The following is a 21,208-nucleotide window of genomic DNA, read 5'->3' on the forward strand; positions in this document are numbered from 1 at the left end:
GTAACAGCATCTCTCCAAATATGATCAGCTATCTCCAAATATGACCAGATTTTCCCATAAATTGTTCCAGCAAGTTTTTGCAATAAAACTTTGTGAAATCTCTCAGTTAGATGCATAGCATTCAGTGAATGCATGTGTGCTGCTTTTTAAGTATAATATATGTACAAAGGTGCAATGTTGAATTTCCCAACTTCTATTGTTGGAATTCTGAAACCACGCATGCATCAGAGATCTGTAAATGGAATTGTCTCCTGCCAGAACTAAAAGTCCTGCTGCAGAAAGACACATTCCTGACATTTCTTTGAAATGAAAAGGATAAAATCCAAATATAGGAAAAAAAAAAATTTTTAATGTTTTGCTTAAATTTATCTGGAACTCTTAAGCAGCCATATTTCAACAATGAATCATAAATTAATGACTTGCCATTGGATAGGACCTTAATTACAAAAGTTAGGACATGATAACAAACCAAGAAATATCATATATGCTGGCGTTTGGATGATCTGCGAAACTTAAAAATGTTACCTCAAAATCAGGTTCATCTGTATGCTGGGTCTAAAATCAAACAGTGACAGTGAAGTCTCAACACCACTCCCATCTTACCCCTCCCCGACAATATCCTATCCTCATCCCGCCGGCTTCGACTCAAGTATCTGGTCAGATCTGAGGCACACTACCACCTTTGTGCTGACAACCCGGCTCACCTCCATACAATTGTCCTGGTCAAGCCCTTGGTGCACCTTTCTTGTGCTGGCAATCTGGCTCACCTCCACACAAATGGCACATTTTGAGGGGCAAACCTGCACGTATCCAACAAAGTCTTAGAGCTCCCCGGCAGGGTCCGTGCGCCCAGTCCGACTGCTGTCAGCTCTATACAGGCTTTAAAATGTTGATAAAATTAAAACATTTACAGGGTAATTTGGTATTATCATATTGTAACAGCATCTGTCCACTGGTCAGTGTTCAGTGGTAGGTGCCAGACTTGGTTGGGTGGATCATCCTATATAAGCCTCAAAACCTAATTTTTAGATGGAAAACTTGGAGGATGTCCTATACGAGTCATCCTTTATGCTGGCATTTACTGTACAGTATGCTATATTAGGTGTAAGATAACCTAAAAGCATAATTATAGTTGTATTAAATCTGACATTTGAGATAAATACCTCGTTTAAAATATGGTGTCAAACAAGAATAATAGTGTTGCAGTTGAACAACAAAGTTGTGTTTTCAGGTTCTATATTGCCTGGTTTGTGTGTATCCACTCTATGTATCCACTTGCATTGTCTTATTGTTATCCTTTCTAATCTCCAGTATTTTTGCCAAGATGGGAGGTGTTTAACCTCTTGCACACATAGTAGTGTGGCATGAAGCCAATGTGGCTAATGAAGGATAAAGATTTTGTTCTCACTTGTTAGTAACAAGTTATTTGTAGTTAGTGACTCCCTTTCAGCAGTCCAGCTATGATCACAATTTGGTGATTTATTGGTGTGATTGCCAAATACTATGCTCAGTTTTCAGGAAGTATTTTTTTATGTTCTTTGTATTTCTTAATGTGGAACTATTTTGGTGACTTTTTCATCTTGTCGCCTACACCAAATTTCAGTAAGTTGTGGCATATTTGAGTGAATGTCTCCTTTTGCTTATAAATTGCTCTATACTAAATTCCATAACTTGATTGCAAATCACTTTTTTTCATATATTTAAGCTAAGATTCAGAGCAGTAGATTATACTTGCATCTCTATGAGCAAATTGGGATTTTTTTGCATGCACACAGGCTAAGTGACATCCCATCTCATCCAACGATAGAAAGTGTCACTTTCTACTCATCTTGCCTTCATTATGTACACAAAGTGTGTTTTATTTTCTCCTACATCCAACAAAATGTTAAATGAGTTGTAGTGGTTTGCTTCTTGGGCTACTTGTGGTCATTCTTTGATTTGTAGAAAATTGAGTGCATTGTAGAACTTTAGTAAAATGCCCCAATATAGTGTCTTTACTTTAAGCATAGCCCACTTACTGTAGCTGTTCTTTTGTCACCAAATTTTACTTACTGCTCCATACTTTTATCAAATTTGTCCTTTCTTTCCCATTGATCTCAAATAAAAATTCTTTACTTTGCAAAGATTTGAGCAGTTAGGAATTACAATTCCCTGCCCCATTCCCAAGGACTCATTCACTGACAGACTACGGCCACCTGTAAATTGGAGGAACACCACAATATTCCATCTGAGCACTTGTCAACCAGATGGTTTTAACATTAACTTTCCATTAGCACCCCCATCTATCCGTTTCTCCTTTTTTCCAGTTTTGTCTCTCTTTCCTTTTCTCCAGTTCTGCATTCACACTGCCTCTCCAGACCGTTTCCTCTCCTATCCATGTCCAATTGTCACCTATTGTCTATTGGTCTGTGCTCCTCCCATATTCTTTCTTCTCCCCAGCTTTTTAATTCAGGCACCTGGCTGCTTTTTTCTCATACCTTGAAGAAGGGTTCAGGCCGATTATAGTTTTACCTCCTATGGACGCTGCAAGACCTGCAAAATTCCTTGAGCATTTCTGTGTTTAACACAATCACAGCATTTGCAGACTTCAGTGTTTCACTCAGTTATGAATTTACATTAGTTTAACTTATGAAGCATATGTACTTAAACTATCTCTTGATATCTCAGAAAATTTACAATATAGGAAGGTGCCACTTGGACATTTTCTGCATAGTAATTATTATTTGGTGATGTATTTTAATTTGCTCCTATTAACTTTTGTGTTGTTTTCAAAGTTCTCCTGGGAGCTGTTGTGACTGGGGTACAATTCCTTAGCAACAGATGGCTGGAATCTTGCCAAATCTAATTTGTCACCCTGTGAGCCAAACACTTGAGAGATTTCACAGGAGTTCTGTTCTTATGCAACCTTTTTGCCAGAAGTGCTGGTTAATTTACAAAACTCTCATTCAACTTAGTGGAAGTAATTGCATCTGAGGTGAATTTGATTGTCTTAGGTTCACACCATTAAAGTTATCTGATGCTTGAACTAAAATCAATATTAACAATTAATTTTTGATATTATAAGCCTTTTATATAAGCCATATGTTGATTGGTTTGTCTTTTAGTGGAGGGTCATCTTGGTAAATGTACTTCAAACTGTTAGAACTGTGGCTGTTTTGTATGTTTTGTTTTGTTGAAAGCAGAATTTCATAAATGTATAAACTTTAAAGAAATGTTGCCAGTATTTTAATATAATGTTAAAACATTTTAAAAGGACATTGTTGCTTCAATCCGTATAAATTAAAATTTATGCCCTTTTCTCATTTTAAATAAAGATAAGACTGCAAATGTAAATATTGGCAGCATTACTTTTTAAAGGAACATTGAATTATAAACTCTACACGTAGTCTAATGGCATCTCCTCAATTAAAGCTCAAATTCAAATAATCTAAATTTCCTACTCTCTCATGTGGGAATAATTATTTTCTATTCCACACTGAAACCTGAACTGCATTTAGTGTACAGAATCTTTGCCCTTTAGGAAAGGGTCCCTTGAATCAAAATTTAAAAATGTTGTTTCATTTCATGAATTAAAATTTAAAGACATTGTTTCATTTCATAAAGCAGAATCTTGGTAAACATTGCATTCCACAAGGGTTGGATTAGCTAAAATGGATTATCCACAAACCTTCAAAGTTGAGTTCTTAAAAACAAACATTTAAAGTATCTATTAGCATATTTGCCATGAATTGAGAAATTAAAAACAGTGATCCAACTGTCACTAACATGTGAATTTAAAATTATTAGGATGTTTTTTTTTTAACTTTTATAAGAAAAATTAAGTCTTGCTTAAAAAACTTCACGATTTATTTGAAACTCCATGCCAACAATAAATCACCTCCCTCTCCCAAAAAAAAGTCCTACTCATGAATTTCAAAATGAGAATACGATTAACTGATAAATCTCATTTATGCTTGTACTAATCATTAACATAAAGATGGTGGGGGGGGGGGAGATCAAAGTGTAAAAATGTGGAGAGAAATGTGGCAAAAAAAATATAAATTTCTGCACTATGATTTCACCAAGTTGTTCCTTCTGAGATTTTTGCTCCAAACACAGTCAGCCAGCAGAAGTTTTGTTAATAGTATCAGAATACTGCTATTAATGCCAGCAACCCCATATATTCCAGTTCAATCCTGAGTAGCTGAAGCTCCAGCTGCGCTGGGTGGGTCACGTCTCCAGAATGGAGGACCATCGCCTTCCCAAGATCGTGTTATATGGCGAGCTCTCCACTGGCCACCGAGACAGAGGTGCAACAAAGAAGAGGTACAAGGACTGCCTAAAGAAAACTCTTGGTGCCTGCCACATTGATCACCGCCAGTGGGCTGATATCGCCTCAAACCGTGCATCTTGGCACCTCACAGTTCGGCGGGCAGCAACCTCCTTTGAAGAAGACCGCAGAGCCCACCTCACTGACAAAAGGCAAAGGAGGAAAAACCCAACCCCAACCCACCAATTTTCCCCTGCAGCCGCTGCAACCGTGTCTGCCTGTCCCGCATCGGACTTGTCAGCCACCAACGAGCCTGCAGCTGACGTGGACTTTTAACCCCTCCATAAATCTTCGTCCGCGAAGCCAAGCCAAAGAGAAAGAGAGATATGGGGTTGGAAAAAATGTAAAGGGTCAAGCAAGGTTATAATGATGGGCTGTAAAGTTAATGCAGCAGGAGTAGATGTGGTTCAGCTCATTAAACAAGGCACAATTAAGTTCAAGGCTATTTGATTACACTAGACATAAACAGGTGGCCAAAGTGAGTATTGGGATTAAAAAGTCTGCAGATGTTAAATGGTTTGTTTAAGGTTTACAGAGGTGGGGAGATGAGAAAGGAATTGTGCTGAGCATTGTTGCAGAGGTTGAAAAAGGTGCCAATAGTTAGAACATGGGGTTAAAGAGGATATCTAATACTGCTAATGAACATGTTATTTTTGAGACAGTGGCCAGGGAATTGGGAGATTTTTGGTGGGGGCTGCTGTACTAATGTTTGACCTAAATACGTGATATCAGTCAAGTTATCCAATCATTGATTCAGACCCGAAACATTGATAATACTGTGTGTCTTTGGACTCTGCAAGACCAGCAGAGTTCCTCCAGCATTTCTGTCTGTTTTTACTACAATCAAACTGCCTGCAAACTTTTGTGTTTCACTACATTCCCACTCTGACTAGTCTGTCTTGACCTCTTACTTTGTTCAAGAGGAGGTCAAATGCAAAGTTCATAAGCAGCACCTTGTGTACACCTTGGTTAGATGACAACCCAATGGCATGTATCATCAACTATGCAGTTCAATCTAACCCACTTTCCCTGGATGCCTATCCTGAAGATGGGAGGAGAGCATCTCTGATGTGATACTGTTAATTCAGGCACAACCCTGAAATGTTGGTTGTCTATCTTTATCTCTGCTATATAAACTATGCTGTTTGACCTGCTGAGTTTCTCCAGCATTCTATTTACTTCAATCACTGCATCTCCAGACTTTTGTGTTACTCCCCTCAAACCTTTTCTCTCTCACCCTCTTTTCAAATATTCTCCGCCCCTTTTTACCAGTTCTTTGTCTTTTAAAAAATATTTTGATTCAATGAGAATCTCTCAAGATTAAAAAAAAAAATTCCAATTAGAGGACTGTTTTCCCCAAATGTAAGCAATCATTATTCACTGATGTCTTGTGCAAACAACTAGTTATTAAATTACCAAGATATCTCTGCACTTAGTGGCCAAACGCAAAGATAAAACCTTTGAAGTATAAATTTGTATTTAATTTTATCAGTTGTGTAAATGTTGCTGTTCACATATACTAATGGAAAATTTTTCAAAGATTATAAAATCAGGATGTTTTTCTTAAAAATTTGAACAGGGATTTTGGGGGTGCAAAGTGTCAAGTTTGTCATCTGATTGTACAAGTACAACCTGATGAAATGGAGTTCTCTGGTCCTCAGTGCAAAACACTCATACATTCAAACATAATTTACATACATACAGACAAACAATACATATGCAGGACAATTATTTCATCTATACAAATAAGTATTGTTTCATGGATATGAGAGTGTCAGTTGGTTAGTGTGAGCAGTTCTTTTGGTTGTTCAGCTCATAAAAAGCTGTTCCTCAGTCTGGTGGTGCTGGCTCTGATACTCCTGTATCTCTTCCCCAAAGGGAGCAGCTGAAAGATGCTGTGTGCAGGGTGGAAGGGATCTTCAGTGATTTTGCATGCCCTCTTCAGACAATGATCCCAGTAGATCACATCAATAAGGAGGAGGGAGACTCCATTGATATCTTCCACTCTTATGGTCCTGTGGATTGACTTCCAATCTATTTCTCTGCAACAACTATAGCACAGTGTGATGCAACTGGCCAGAACTCTTGATAGAGCTCCTATAGGTTGCCTGCATCAGTCTTCTCAGTAAGTGTAGTTGCTGTGCTTTCCTGACAAGTTTTCTCACACGACCAAAGGATCTGCTCACACGAAACATCTGAGACTCATTAATACAAAACAATTTTTATTTTTATAAATATAATTTATCTGTATGTGTGTTGTGTCTGCATGTTTTTTGCACTGAGGACCAGAGAATGCTGTTTTGTTGTGTTGTACTTATACAATCAAATGACAATAAATTTGAAGTCGGGAGATGTCCACAATCGGTCACTGGTTAAGTGAACTCCAAAGAACTTGGTTCTCTCTGCTACAGAACTGTTGATGTGTAATGGAGGGTGGCCATTCCTGGTCCTCTTGAAGTCCATGATTATCTTCATCTTGTCCACATCGAGACTCAGGCTGTTACTCTCACACCATTTCATGAGATTTTCCATCGCTGAAGTGCGACTCATTGTTTTGCAAAAGACATCTAGTATCAACAAGAGAAAAGCACAAAAGTCTGCAGACATCGTGACTGAAGAAAAAAGAAAAAAAACTACTTTTAGGTAGCCAGAGTACCTGACTGTAAAGCTGCCTATTCTACTCCAATGCGGCTGTCAGGTGCCCCCCTTCAAGTGGAGAATCTGGCCAGGAGGAGCACTTCTCTGGCCTGTGGTACCTGAAAGCAGCACCAGGCAAAGCGGTTCGCTGCTTTCAGGTGCCTAGCAGTCCCCGCTGCCTGACAGTCCCCCAGCATGGGACTACGGGGCTGGGGAGGCCGGTGTGGGATGTCAGGGCTGGACGGCCCGCACCGGGGTGGTGGGGGGCTGTCAGAAGGCTGCCCCAAATCAGGAGCCGGCGTCTGCTCCGTGGCACCTCTCCCCGTTTTGGACCTTTCAGGTGGCAGAACATTCTCCAGGCGATTCCACCTGAAAGCGGCTAAAGCTGGGGAAACTCAGCAGGTCAAACAGCATACTTTATAAAGCAAAAGATGATAGATGGTCAAAGTTTTGGGCTTGATAGAGCTCCCAAATCCCTATTCAAATCTTTTAGGACCATATCCTGATTTTATCTTTGAAAAATCATTTACTTTTCCAGCAGTATATAATGTGAACAGCAACATTTATTAAGAATTAATATAAATGTGTCAACATGCAGCAGTCTTCAAATATGAGATGAAGTCTCGAGCCCTCCACGTTGGTTGTGCATCATCATCTTTAATCAGTACCTGCTTAGATTCCTCAGCTTTGAGTTTTCACTTTCATATCTCCGGATCGTATCTATCCCCCCCCCCCCAAAAAAAAGAATGACGGGACTTCCACAAGTTGCGGTCACGTGCTCTGTCTGGATTTCCCCCAGCCTTGTCCCGTGATGCACAGGGGGAGTCAGGTCGCCCCGCCCTCTCGACGGCGGCGCGCGCGTTACGTGACCCGCGCACGCTCGCACCCTCTCTCTCTCTCTCCCCCACCCCTCCCACCCGGTGACCAGCTGTGCTCCTTCGGGGGGGCTGGTTCCTAAAATGGCGTCCGCCTGATTTCCGCCGCTGCCTGCCCGACCGCCTCGCCCCCCCCCCCCACCCACCCCCTCAACCTCTTCACCGACTTCCAATCGTCTCTGCATTTTTTTTCTTTTGCACGGCGATTGATTCGATGGGCGTTCACAAGCGGCCACGGGGGAAGGCGGCCCGTATGTGGCGGTTGGAGGGCTGGTTTTAGATTGTCTTCCTCCCCGCCGAGGCTATAATTTCCCCCCCCCCCCCAACCCCCTTCCAAGTTGCCTGGATGTCCAAGATGGCTCGGGGCCTCGGACGGCACTGAAGGTAAGCGAAGCCCCCCCACTTGTCAGAGCTGAAGCAGTAAACCGGAGTGACGGGGTCTGATGAGGACCCAGGCCGCGGCCCAACTCCACTGCCCCTCCGGCCCTCTCTTTTCCCCTCCCCCTCCCCAGCTGATTCCTACACCTTATCCACCCCCCACCCACCCCACTCCTCCTTTTCCCAAACCCCCCACTCTGGGAATTAGTCTGGAGGGTCTGATCCTCGGAGAGGGAGGGGAGGGGAGGGGGGGTGGTGTGGAGTAGGGGGGTGGTGTGGAGTGGGTGGGTGGGGGGGTGCTGTGGAGTGGGGGGGGTGGTGTGGAGTGGGGGGGGGGAAGCACTTTTGTCAGGTCGGGTGTGGGTGCATTCGGTCAGGTGGCGGATGAAATTCCGTGCTGGTTTCTCCATCCGCGAGAAAACATTTCGAGTAAATGCGACGTCACGTCGGCCGAACCCTTTTGTTCAAACCGGTGTCGAAGTGGGTCTACGTTCAGCAGCACTCGGCATTCCGGGAGGAGTTGTCTCTCCCCCCCACCCCGACCAAGAGCCGAGAAGAACTACAGACCCATTAATAAAGATGTCCGTCAAGCGTCAGGATCGTTGGCAGCAGTAGGATAAACGGTGACTTGTTCTTGGGAGAAGGGACGCACGGACGATCAGGCCCCCCCCCCCCCACTTCTTAAGTTCTAGACATAACGTGGCTTTTTTTACATATATTATTGGAATTGTATCTTGCTCAGTCTTCACTATAAATGCTACTGACAAAATGGGATCTGCCGCTCGGCCTCCTGAACATGGACATGGTGTGTTGAGGCAAGCCATTGACTTCGGGGGGTCCATTTTCTTGAAGCAAATACTGAATATAACATATCAACGGGTTTTGGGTTAGTGGATTAGTGCTCTGATCACCGTCTATACTTGCCACAGCCATGTATCTGGTTTTAGTTGAGATTTGAAATGCGAGATCAAACTTTTTGTATTGTATGGGGATATTGCTGATGAATACAAAATGTCTTCTTGTATTCCTAACTTTTTGAATTCATTAGAGTATTTGGAAATAACCTAAATTTAATGGAATGTTTGATAATTAGTCGTGTTCTTAATAGGCACTTTTGTTGATGCAGTATTGTAGCTTTTATGGTGTCACAATTCCAACGTGAGCCAAAGAGAAGATGCCCAGAATAAGAAAAGAGAATGGATTCTTGTTAAAGAATGGGTTTTGTCAGCTTATTCTGCAGTTGTCCTCAATTGCCACACTTCCTGAAAGCTGTTGAAATATAGATGTTTTGAAATGCTTAAAATCATTGATTAAAGTCATTCTATTTTAGAACTGAACCATAATTTTGAGCCATGAAGTAATTTATTAAAATTTCTAAGACTTTACTAAAAGTAATTAATGATCTATATAGATGAAATATGCTCTGATTCCTTGTGACTTGAGTTTTAGCATTTCATACAGAAACAGAATAAATGTATTTATAGTCTGAAACATTTTGATCTTTCTGAATCATCTGAAACAGAACCCATAAGTAGTAAAATAGTTCCCATTTTTGTTTGTAAAAGGCTACATGGTAAATACCTCAAGTTAACTACAATATGAAATTGAAATTCGTAACATCTGGTATGAAGTTAATTTCTGGAATTCTGGTTCTCATTTTTTAATGCTACTTTGTAGGTGACGATGTTTCCCCTTTATACAAGAACCTGATATTAACGAGACTTCAGAAACTGATAGTAAAACAATAAATGTCATTCATAATCCATTCAAAAGTTTGTGTTAAAATTTTTAAAAAAACACAATGGTGGAGAAACTAAGCAGGTCAAACAGTGCCCTTTGCATTGCAATTGTTAAAAATAAATAACTAATGTTTTAGGCTTGAGCTGTTGATCAAGGGATGGGAAAATGTTGACAGGCATCTGAATAAAAAAAATGGGGGAGGCATGGTTGCAAATGCAGGAGGTAATAAGTGAGGGAGGGAACATCAGCAAATGATAAGTGGAGGAGGGAAGGAACATCAGCAAACAAGCAAAATACATAACCAATGTTTCAGGCTTGAGCTGTTGATCAAGGGATGGAAAAATGTTGGCAGGCATCTGAATAAAAGAATGGGGGGAAGCATGCTTGCAAAGGCAGAAGGTAATAAGTGGAGGAGGGAGGGAACATCAGCAAACAAAGGGAGGAGGGATGGCTGGGTAAATCAAGAGGTAGGGGAAGGAGGAGAGCAGGTTAGCAGAAACTGGAAAAGTAGATCTGGCTGGAGAGTGCCCAGATGGAACATCAGGTGTTGGTCCTCCAATTTACAGATGATCTTGGTGGGATAGTACATGTCCATGGACAGACATGAATATGGGAGTGTGACACAGAAATTAAATGGTTGACTACTGGGAGGTCTCTGTCTCTAGTGTGGATGGAGTGAAGATGCTTAGCAAAGTGATCTCCCAGTCTCTGCCCAGTCACTCCAATGTAGAAAAGGCCACAAAGGGAGCACTGGATGCAGTAAATCAATTCTGCAGATACACACGTGAAGTGTTGGTTCACTTGAAAGGCCTGTTTGGGGCCCCAGACTGTGGTGAGGGAGGAGGTGTGGGCACAAGTGTGGCACCTCCTGTGGCCACCAGGAAGGTGCTGGGGGGGAGGGGGGCAATTGATGGGGAGAGATGGGTGCATGGCGGAATCACAGTTGTTCCGATGGAAGGTAGAGAGGGGAGGAGGGGTGAAGATGTCTGGTAGTGGGATACTGTTGTAAGTGCTGGAAATTCTGCATAACGTTGGATGTGGATGTGGAGGCTGGTGGGGTAGGTGAGGACATAGGGGTTTCTGTTTTTTGCGTCTGGGAACAGAGGGGGCCAGGGCAAATGAGCAGGAAATGGAGGAGATGTGGGTGAGGGCTGAGGTGATGGTGTGGAAGAAGGCATATATTTCACAAGATCTGGACTGGAAGATTTCGACTTGGCAATAGATGTGGCAGAGACAAAGAAATTGAGGGAAGGGAATATAATCCTTTCACAGAACACAGTGTGGGGAAGTTTAGTCAAGGTAATTGGGAGAGTTAGTGGGTTTGTAATATGTCAGTGGAAAAGTTGTCTCCTGAGTTGGAGACAGAGATCTAGAAAGGGAAGAATGTTGTCAGAGATGGATCATGTGAATTTGAGATCAGGGTGGAAGTTGGCTGAGAAGTGAATGAAGTTGACAAGTTCATCATGGATGCATCAGGCAGCCCCGATTATAGACATCAATAGAACAGAGGAAGAAGTTTTTGTGTATCATCCATCTTCCATGTTATTCTGCAGATTGAATAATATGTTGGTTTCTGGAATGAAGAGCTTGCCTTGTGTGAAAGTTGATCAGAGTACTTAATCTAATCTAACTTCTAAGGCAAATTGTTCCTTATGTTTTACCTTGCATTTCTCCATGTTATATCAGCTGTAGGCTTTCTCATGTACCTTTGTGAATGTCTAAAGAGGGAGTCCTAAACTGACCCCTCTAAGTCTCCACTCGATATAAGCTTGTGGATGCAAAAATTATCAGTCATTACCTGCTTCATAATGCAGTGATATTTTTAGCTCAAGTTTGTCACTCCCTTAGATCCCAAGGGCCATTTATTGACCAATTACCATGTGGACTTGAACTAATCACCTCAGAATAGAATGCCACCATTGAATTGTGGCTGATTTTTTTTTTAAATAGCCTTCTGGACTGTTGTCTATTTAAAATATCTCACTGTTTCTTAACTTTGTCTATATACATGGGTTCATTATCGTACATTAATTGTAGTCTTTTTCTTTTCCCTTCTCGCATCCTTCCCATCACTATTTAATCATCTTAAAAACCTCATCAGTTCCTTGATCTATATCCAAGGAAGCATAGCCAAGTCAAAGGAACTCCTGTAAATCATCCACATTTTAAATCAAACATTCAATTTTAAGTGTAATATATTGTTGAAGATGGAAATAGCTTAAATGCTCCATGTACAGGGATGCAAAGCATGTACCTAGATAGTATTGTCCTCAAGAATTCAAATGTTAGTGTTGCACTTTGTTCTTGCAGCTTGCTTTATTTTATATCTCTTCCACTTGGTTGGCAAAGGCAAGTTAAGGCTATTTTCTTTTAATCTAATGCTGAGTCTCCTGAAGAGTTGGCTGTATGCAGTACATAGCAGACTTTCAATATCATTTGTAAATGTTAATTTTCCTTTTTTTTAATTTGTTATATTGCTCGTGTTCTGGTAGGAAATTTTTTTTTAAACTGAACAAGCCGTAAATCACGCTTGTAAGAGTTTTAATGTCAAATTAAAGAATTGGGTTGCTAAGCTAATATATATAATTTTCAAATCATATTTTTGTACAAGGGGTGATGCTCAATTAATCTAATTTACATAAACCAGACTGAGGATTACTAAAAGATAACACATGCGCAATATGTTTATTTGATTTGCATTCACTTTGTGTTTACTTATTTTCATTGGTGATGTACTGAAGAACACTTTGGCTGTTGCCATCACAGGGTTATTTTGAGTACGACTAATTTTAAATCTAATCAGAGGCAAGCACAATGTAGGAAGATTACCTGGTGTTTAGTGTTCTTTATAGTTTTAAAATAAAGCAGAATATTGTCAAATGAAAAGTATTTTGCAAAAGACCTTGTTACTTCCAGAATTCAAGGTATAAATAATACCTCATAATTTACAAATAAGATTTATAGTTTGCCCCAGTAGATTTTAAATTCATTCTGGAAAAAAAGTTCTTTCTGCAGGAAACATAGGAACATTCCAATAGTTAAAAAGATGACTCTGAAGTAAAATTTTGTGTAATATACACACATTATTCTCTGGTGAATTATAATTGCATTTCCACAAATTACAGGACTTCATTAATAACTCATCCTCTGAGCAATTTTGTATGGTGAGTTAGTACAAACTGTGACCAATATCAGTTGAGTTTGATGTAAAAGTACTGCAGATACTGGAAGTGAGCATAAAAGCATACTTTAAGAACTAATCCAGACAATGTTGAGAGAAACCCAAAGGTAATATTTTAAATTGGTGATCACCTGAGCTCAATGTCAATCTCACTTGTTTTTCCTCTCCCTGTCCAAAAAAAAAACGCTGTTACTTAACCATGGAATTTTCCAGTAGCATGCAGAATTTTGTTTTTTATTCCTATGTTTATAACCGCAGTTGGCATTTGTTTCTTCCCAACTTGAAAGCATAAACTGGTTCAGGTTTATAAAAGAATTGCTCTTAGAACTTTGAAATTTAGCAAATGTTTCCTTCTAGCACCTTTTAGTAAGCATTGAAATGTACAGTACAGCTCCAATGATCCCAAATGGTCAGAAACTTTTTTTCAGAGAAGTGGTTATTTTTTTAAAAACAGCCCAGTAACAACACCAAATCACTTGCATCAATGTTGAAACAACAACAAACAAGGAAAGGCTTCTTACAATATTAAAATAATGTTTAATTCTCACCAAAAAATATGCTGTCCACCGCCAATCATCGAGACCTCCGCAACCGTTCCCTGACACGAACCACCACTGCCGCTGATCACCACGGAGGCTTTCCCGGGCCAGTGGAACACTCGCGTGTCGACGGGCTCCTGTCTCCCCTGTAACTGGAGCTCCCGACACCCGAGTCACAACTCTGAATCCTCCATTAGGCCTACCACATACGCACACCAGGGAAGTAAGGCCGAGGGGACGACTTGGAGTCGACGTCCAGTGTGCCGGGGAGGGAATGCCACTGACCCAGAGTTCTCTCTCTTGCCCGGAGACCGCTCTCCTTGAAGACACCAGGACAGGGGATTCTTCCGACCTCTTGTGGCTGGGAGACAGTGGCACACAATTTGAGAGGGAGAGTTGGAGAGAAAAGTCAATAAGGAAAGGTAAAGAAGAAATGGAACAAGAGAGGGGAGGGAGTTACCTGAAACGAGAGCAATCATCATTCTAATTTCATGTCGAGGAATTTTTTTTTTATATAATTTCAACCTCTGCGGTCAGTTCAACTTCAAAAAAAATTGGATTAATAAGTATTTCTGATTTGTATTGGATATCCTCTTTTTTTTAATTGGATAAGTGAGGATTTTGGAGAATCCCAATTTCAGATAATTGGAGTTGTACTGTATAAACATTTAACAAGATTGCTTCTGGTCACATGAATCCAGTAGTTTGGGTTAATTTTAACCCACCTAATGTTTTAAAGGTCTTATTGGAATATTAGCAAATAGTTTGATTTTATTTAATGTCATCTTGTAAATGATGGAAGTTCATTTCTGGGGACTGTTGAGTTTATTATCAGACTGCATCTGTTCTTGGGGTGCAGTATTAGTCAGGATGAAAATGAGACAGGAGTTAACATTTTTGTGGTGCATATATATTGTCACAGATCTTTTCAACTGTTTTCCCCTTCCCCTACCACTCTTGCTGGAAATGGCAAAGCTGATGTGTGGATTTCTAATTGCAAAGTTCAAGCCACCAAAGCAAATGAGGCTAATGTTAATTCGCTCTTTAGTTTCTAATTCAATAAATCAGTTTTTTTTCTAAATATAATTTTGATCCAAAATAAAAGCAGAAAATGCTGGAAATGAACAAATTTGAGCTCTATGTATGAAGAAAGTTAATGTTTCATTTCAGTGACCTATCATTTGACTGTTCTAATGATAATTCCTTGATCGGAAACTTGTTCTCTATGTAGACGCTGCCTGGCTTACTGAATGTTTTCCACTCTTTCTATTTCCTTTTCACATTTCCAGTACATGTAAGATTTTGCTTTTGATCAAAATTTTATCCAACTTTCTGCATCTCTGGTTCGGGTTCAGTGGTTTTTAGCTCTTCGATATTATTTTTTTTTGTCTTTGTTTGCAATATCTATCCTATAATTCAGCAAGCAGTTTTTTCAGCTTGAACCTACTACTGTCCTCTCCTTGCTTCCCTCTATTGTTGCTGGTAATGCCTTCATTTGGCTCTATCCTTCATACCAAACTCTCTTCATCCTCAAAGGTTTGTTTCACCATCAAGCTTTCAAGCATCTTTTTCACTTAGTTTTTAGTGTTTATTTGAGAACTTAAGAAATGGAAGCAAGAATAGTCTTTATTGCCCTTTGACCTTCTGCAAAGAATGTAGCTGTAAAAATTAGAAGTGTAAAACACTAAAAGTCTGCAGATACCTTGATTGAAGTAAAAACACAATGCTAGAAAAACTCCGCAGGTCCAACTGCGTACTATAACAAAGATAAAGAATTTGACTGATTGGATGCCTTGTCCACTTCTCTACTTTATCACTAAACCTGTTTATCTCACCATTCAATATTCCCAAGAACTCGAGATCCAGAACAAATTGTAGAATTTTAAATTTGCAGTCATCTATGAAAGGAAACTTGGTCTTGATATACCTGGTTCTGGACAGTTGAGCTAGTGGAAATTGCCTCATGGCATCAACCTTATCAGTGCTTTGCAGAATGTTTTATGCCTTATTCATGTTTATCTAAACTCCAGTGAAGAATGGGAGGTGGTTTGGACTGTGGTTGCACTAATTTAATGCAAATTAACATGAAAACTCAAATCAGGAAATGATGAGGTCACTTGTCTAACTGATTTTCATTGAATTCATGCTTAGTCATTTTGAATTGTACTTATCCCATTTCTGTAAACCTCAATTAATTTGGTGCCAAAATAGCTTGATTAAATTCTACATTGACAGTCCTCAAGAGTAGAGAATAACAAATATTTTTAACTCTCTGCACATTTTAAAAAAGACACGTGATCAAAGTCTTGGTTCTGAGGTGGGTTTCTACTAGTTAGGTGAGGTGCACTCTAGCATTTATCTGGTGATAACTTAGAGTGTCTCCAAGTTGGGAGGCAAATAATCTATGATCATCTGTTTCAAATTTACAAACTCGCACAGCTACATGGATTAATACCTTTTCTCACTCTCTCTCTTGTAAGGACACTATCCTTTACTCCCAAATCCTCCAAAGCATCTATCTGTTGCCAAGATGAGGTCTCCCATTTCAAAACATCCAAGATATCTTTTTTCTATAGTAAATATAGATTCTTAATCCCCTTTCACTCCCCCCCCACAACTGTTATTGATTAGACCTGTACCCATAATTCCTACATTTTATGCTCTTGCACTCTTATCCCACCTCTCTACAGACAAAGCCTAACAGTCCCTTTTGTCTTTACTTTCCTTCCCACCATCTCTGCTTCTGACATTACCTTTCAACACAGTCCCACCACCAGCCACTTCCCACTCCTCTGCTTTTTTTTCAAAGATAAGTCTCTCTGAGATTCTCTGGTCCTCTCTTCCCACTATAATTGGAGAAAGTTCACAACTTGTCCCTGCATCTTCCTACTTGTGTCCATCAAGGGCCACAGATATCCAGGTGAGATAAGCCTCTTCTACCTCATTACATTGGGTGACCGCTTTGCTGTCCTCCTGCATTCTCTCTGTTGGTCCATTTCAGCACTTACAATTTGTCAATCATTTCAATTTCTTGCAAGATTCTTCCAGTTTTTGGGCTCATCCATTGTGAAGATGAAGCCAATCATGAGCATGAGGAACAGTACATCATATTCCTCCTGGCCAGCTTTTAACCCAATAGCATGAACATTGATTTTCTTTTTCTAATTTTAGTCTTTCTTTCCCCCACCAGTCTATCTGTTCCCACTATTTCCATTTATTTATCTATTTCTTCAACAGATTAGTGGTCAATTTCAGCAAGTCTCGTCTCAGTTTATAAACTGTTGATTTTGTTGACATATTTGTGAGCAGAAAACTTCAGGAAGGTAAAATGGGGTCTGGGGTGAAAATGCAATATAAAGACTTCAAATATGTTGACTTTTTTTATAATTTGTCTACTTCCTAACTACTTGTCTGGTTATGCTTGTAAATTCAGAAGAAAAATGGTGTAATTGAAGCCCTTTCTTTGTATAACTGGGTTTTATAATTTCTTTAAGACTGCAGAAGTTGATTAGAAGAGATGAGAAGAGATGTGACGGGAGTGTGGCTTTCAGATCACTGAAGCCTTTACTGTTGCTTCGCACCTTGGGTAAGTATAAGGTTTTGGAAGAATATTTGTTTGAATATTGGAAGTTTGAATGTAAATTTCTTCAATAGAATTCCTTTTGCAATACAATTGAATCCCTTGTCCTATGTCAGATAAATTTTAGTTTTGGATAACTAGTCTTTTTTTTTAAAACAGCCCAGCATCAATAGCAAATCATTTGTATCAATGTTTAAACAGCATTAAAATAATGTTTAATTCTCACCCCCAAAAAAAGCTGGCCACAAAGCAGCTGCCTATCATTGAGAGATCCCAACTGCCACCGCTGATCCCCAACATGTCCCCATAGCTACTGCTGATCCCCAGGGAGACTTCCTGGACCAGTGGAGGACACACGGATGAGTAGCGAGCTCCTGTCTCTGGTCACCGGAGCTCCCGTCGGTGAGTCCTCCCATAGGCTTAGGGAAGTCCGGTGTACATGTGCGGTAGTAGGCCAAGGGGAGGGTTCGGAGCCGGCGTTAGGAGCTCCGCTGTGCCCAGGAGGGAAGTGGAGGGAATGTCACTGAGCCAGATGTCCCGTCCCCTTGATGATGCTGGGACAAGGGATTCTTCCAACCGCTTGTGGCTGGGAGACAATGGCACGCAGTTTGATAGGGAAAACTGCAGAAAAAAGTCAATAGGGGAAGGTAAAGAAAAAATGGAGAGAGAGAGGGGTGGGAGTTACCCAAATGAGGACAATCATTGTTCTAATTTCATGTTGAGTGACTTTTTTTCAACCTGTGAGGTCAGTTCAGCACTGAAAAAATTTCGGATAAATTAGAATTTCTGATTTGTTTCAGATATCCTCATTTATCTGAATTTTGTTTTTAAATTTGGATAAATGAGGATTTTGGATAATCGGAATTTTGCTGTGTCTTAAATATCTTTGGCTTGGCTTCGCGGACGAAGATTTATGGAGGGGGTAAAAAGTCCACGTCAGCTGCAGGCTCGTTTGTGGCTGACAAGTCCGATGCGGGACAGGCAGACACGATTGCAGCGGTTGCAAGGGAAAATTGGTTGGTTGGGGTTGGGTGTTGGGTTTTTCCTCCTTTGCCTTTTGTCAGTGAGGTGGGCTCTGCGGTCTTCTTCAAAGGAGGTTGCTGCCCGCCAAACTGTGAGGCGCCAAGATGCACGGTTTGAGGCGTTATCAGCCCACTGGCGGTGGTCAATGTGGCAGGCACCAAGAGATTTCTTTAGGCAGTCCTTGTACCTTTTCTTTGGTGCACCTCTGTCACGGTGGCCAGTGGAGAGCTCGCCATATAACACGATCTTGGGAAGGCGATGGTCCTCCATTCTGGAGACGTGACCCACCCAGCGCAGTTGGATCTTCAGCAGCGTGGACTCGATGCTGTCGACCTCTGCCATCTCGAGTACCTCGACGTTAGGGGTGTGAGCGCTCCAATGGATGTTGAGGATGGAGCGGAGACAACGCTGGTGGAAGCGTTCTAGGAGCCGTAGGTGGTGCCGGTAGAGGACCCATGATTCGGAGCCGAACAGGAGTGTGGGTATGACAACGGCTCTGTATACGCTTATCTTTGTGAGGTCTTAAATATAATCTCAGTCTAATTTCATTTGTTTTCTGGAAATTGGCATTTGACAATTTTTAAATATTAACTATCATTTATGTAAAATAATAGTAAATTTACAACATAGGAATCCAATTAGCTATTTGTAATCCTGGGAATCGAAAAAGAATGAGCCTAATACAGTACTATTTTCCAGCACTGTTCAGATTCTTCAAAATACTTTTAAAATATGGTGAGGGTTTCTGTTTCTAACTGTTCTTGTGATTTCCCCTATGATCTTCTGAAAATATTTTCTTCATCTTCCTCTAATCTTTCCTTTAAATCTTTACTTTAAATGTTTGAACTTCTCAGTTGACAGAAATAATTCCTCATTTTCATAATATTTGGCCTTCACAGTTTTAACCACCATAATTTCCCTTGAGCCATCTTTATTTATAGAAAATATAGCCTGTCCATTTTTTTCTTGTTTCTAAAATTTACTCCTCCTGGCATCTCTCTGCATCTTCTCAGATATAACACTTCGCATAAAAAGCATTATAGTATCACCCCATTCCTTTTTAACATCTTTGCTTTTATAAATATAAAACTTTATTTCCTCAGTCAATTACCTGATACTTTTTTTTAAAACCATCTTGTCTGTTTGCTCTTTTCTTTTGTCATGTCTCTAAGTTCCAAGATTACTATGCCTCTGCCTGCCTCCGTATTGCCTTGAGAATAATTAAGCAAAATCAGACCAGCATCTTTCCACTAAATCCACCTTCTAAGGGAACCTTGCAATCCTGATTGCATTGTGCAAGCAATTGCAGGCTGGAGAGTTATTGAGAGATTAACCTCTGTTGTTGTAACATGTTGACACTTGGTCATCTTACAAAATGTCTTGGAAGTGTACATTTGGAATTGTTTTTGACATGCATGGAGTTTATATTTTTTTGTGATGATGTTCATTTGTTACAAGATCAAACCAGCAACCATAAAGAAGGCGTATCGCACAGGGGTAAAGATGAACAATTACTTGATTAACAAAAATTCACCTTCAAACTTTAATTCAAAATTCCCCCCTTTTATAACAATGACCACTGATTACTATGCAAATTTCTACAACAGTGTAAAACTAATAAATTCCCCAGCCTAAATATAACATATGTAATTAAAGTCTAAGTTATATTTCCAACCAGCCCACAGAAAAACTTAGACACAAAACACACAAGACTCACAAAACTTCGATCTCAACCGAAGCAAAGATCAGAAACCAAATTCAGTTTGTTTGGTAAACTGAAGCCAAAAGATCTTTGTGAGAGAGAGAGAGCACAAAATTCGAAGTTGTCTTCTTGTGTTGCTTGCAGAGAGAGGAACCACTGGCCTGGTCCGGATCCATCTGGTTGCCTTCGGAATGTTCATCCTTTTTGAAATCCTAACATTCTAAACTGTCTTCCAGACCATGACTCGTGCTCTGGGCCTCCTTCCACTCCACAGCATCCCCAGTGGTGATTTATTGTCCAAGTCCAGAGATTTTTAGATTATTTTCTGCACATGCTCAGTCCATCTCCCACTCTCTCAGCAGTCCACCTTCACCTTGGCTCTTTAAGGCAAACTGTCACTTTTTAACACAAAACTACACAACACATAGGCCAATACACAACACAAAACTCTGTTACGCATTCAAAACAGATTTTTAATACTGTTAATATTGTTAATAAAAATAACAAAGAGCAATCAGGAAGCAGAAAAACAATTGAATTGCAAGCCTACTTATGGCCTGAGAAATTTGGGCACAACAGATCCTCAATTTAAAAATTGCTAAGCAAAATGTAAAAGAAGCCTGGGCAGAGATGAATATTTTTCATTGCAATGAAAACTAGATCTGTAAATTGAAGACTTGTACCTTAAAGTAAATGATGTAGTGAATGATGTACATAATTAAGGAATTTAGCTGTGTTACATTGACCTTGTGATCTTTTCAACAACTATATAATATTTGTTATTTGCTTTTGTTTTCTGTAATTTTATGCAAATCATTTTTCAAGATAGAAAACGTAGGTTTGCTATATTTCAAAAAAATGTTTTTGTTTGTCTTCCAACTTTTCTGTGTCGTAACCATGCAATCTGCATTCACAGTCTGAATTCAATTATAGTCCACAAAATAAAGCTGAAATCTTTCCAGAAAATCTTCAACTTTATTTGTAGTTTCTGGGTCAGTTTAGATTGACTAAAAGATGCAAGGTAATTGTAGTTACTGGGGGGGGAAAAAAAAAGACAAACTTTAGACTTTTGTGTGTTGTCATGCTTGGGATGGCACAGTTTGTGTAGCGGTTAGCACAATGCCTTTAAAATGCCAGTGATCAGGAATGGGGTTCGAATCTTGCACTGCCTTTCAGGTGTTTGTATGTTCTCCCTGTGTCTTCATGGGTTATCCCTGGAGGCTCTGGTTTCCTCCCACTGTTAG

General features: G+C 40.1%; 1 protein-coding gene across 5 annotated transcripts in view; it reads left to right on the forward strand.

Moving 5' to 3' along the window:
• Positions 1–7,890: 7,890 nt before the first annotated feature.
• Positions 7,891–21,208, forward strand: part of aff4 (AF4/FMR2 family, member 4) — a 66,711-nt gene continuing 53,393 nt past the window's right edge. Inside the window, exons 1-2 of one of the 5 annotated variants that reach the window (XM_069898199.1) lie at positions 7,891–8,205; positions 17,154–17,245. The gene's annotated coding sequence lies outside the window, so the exon portion shown is untranslated. Of the gene's footprint in view, positions 8,206–8,611; positions 8,823–8,888; positions 9,005–17,153; positions 17,246–21,208 lie in introns of those variants that run through there. The other 4 variants (XM_069898193.1, XM_069898196.1, XM_069898194.1 and 1 more) reach the window with 4 other exon arrangements.

The sequence above is a fragment of the Narcine bancroftii genome, chromosome 9 (assembly GCF_036971445.1).
Source record: "Narcine bancroftii isolate sNarBan1 chromosome 9, sNarBan1.hap1, whole genome shotgun sequence".
Taxonomy (NCBI): domain Eukaryota; kingdom Metazoa; phylum Chordata; class Chondrichthyes; order Torpediniformes; family Narcinidae; genus Narcine; species Narcine bancroftii.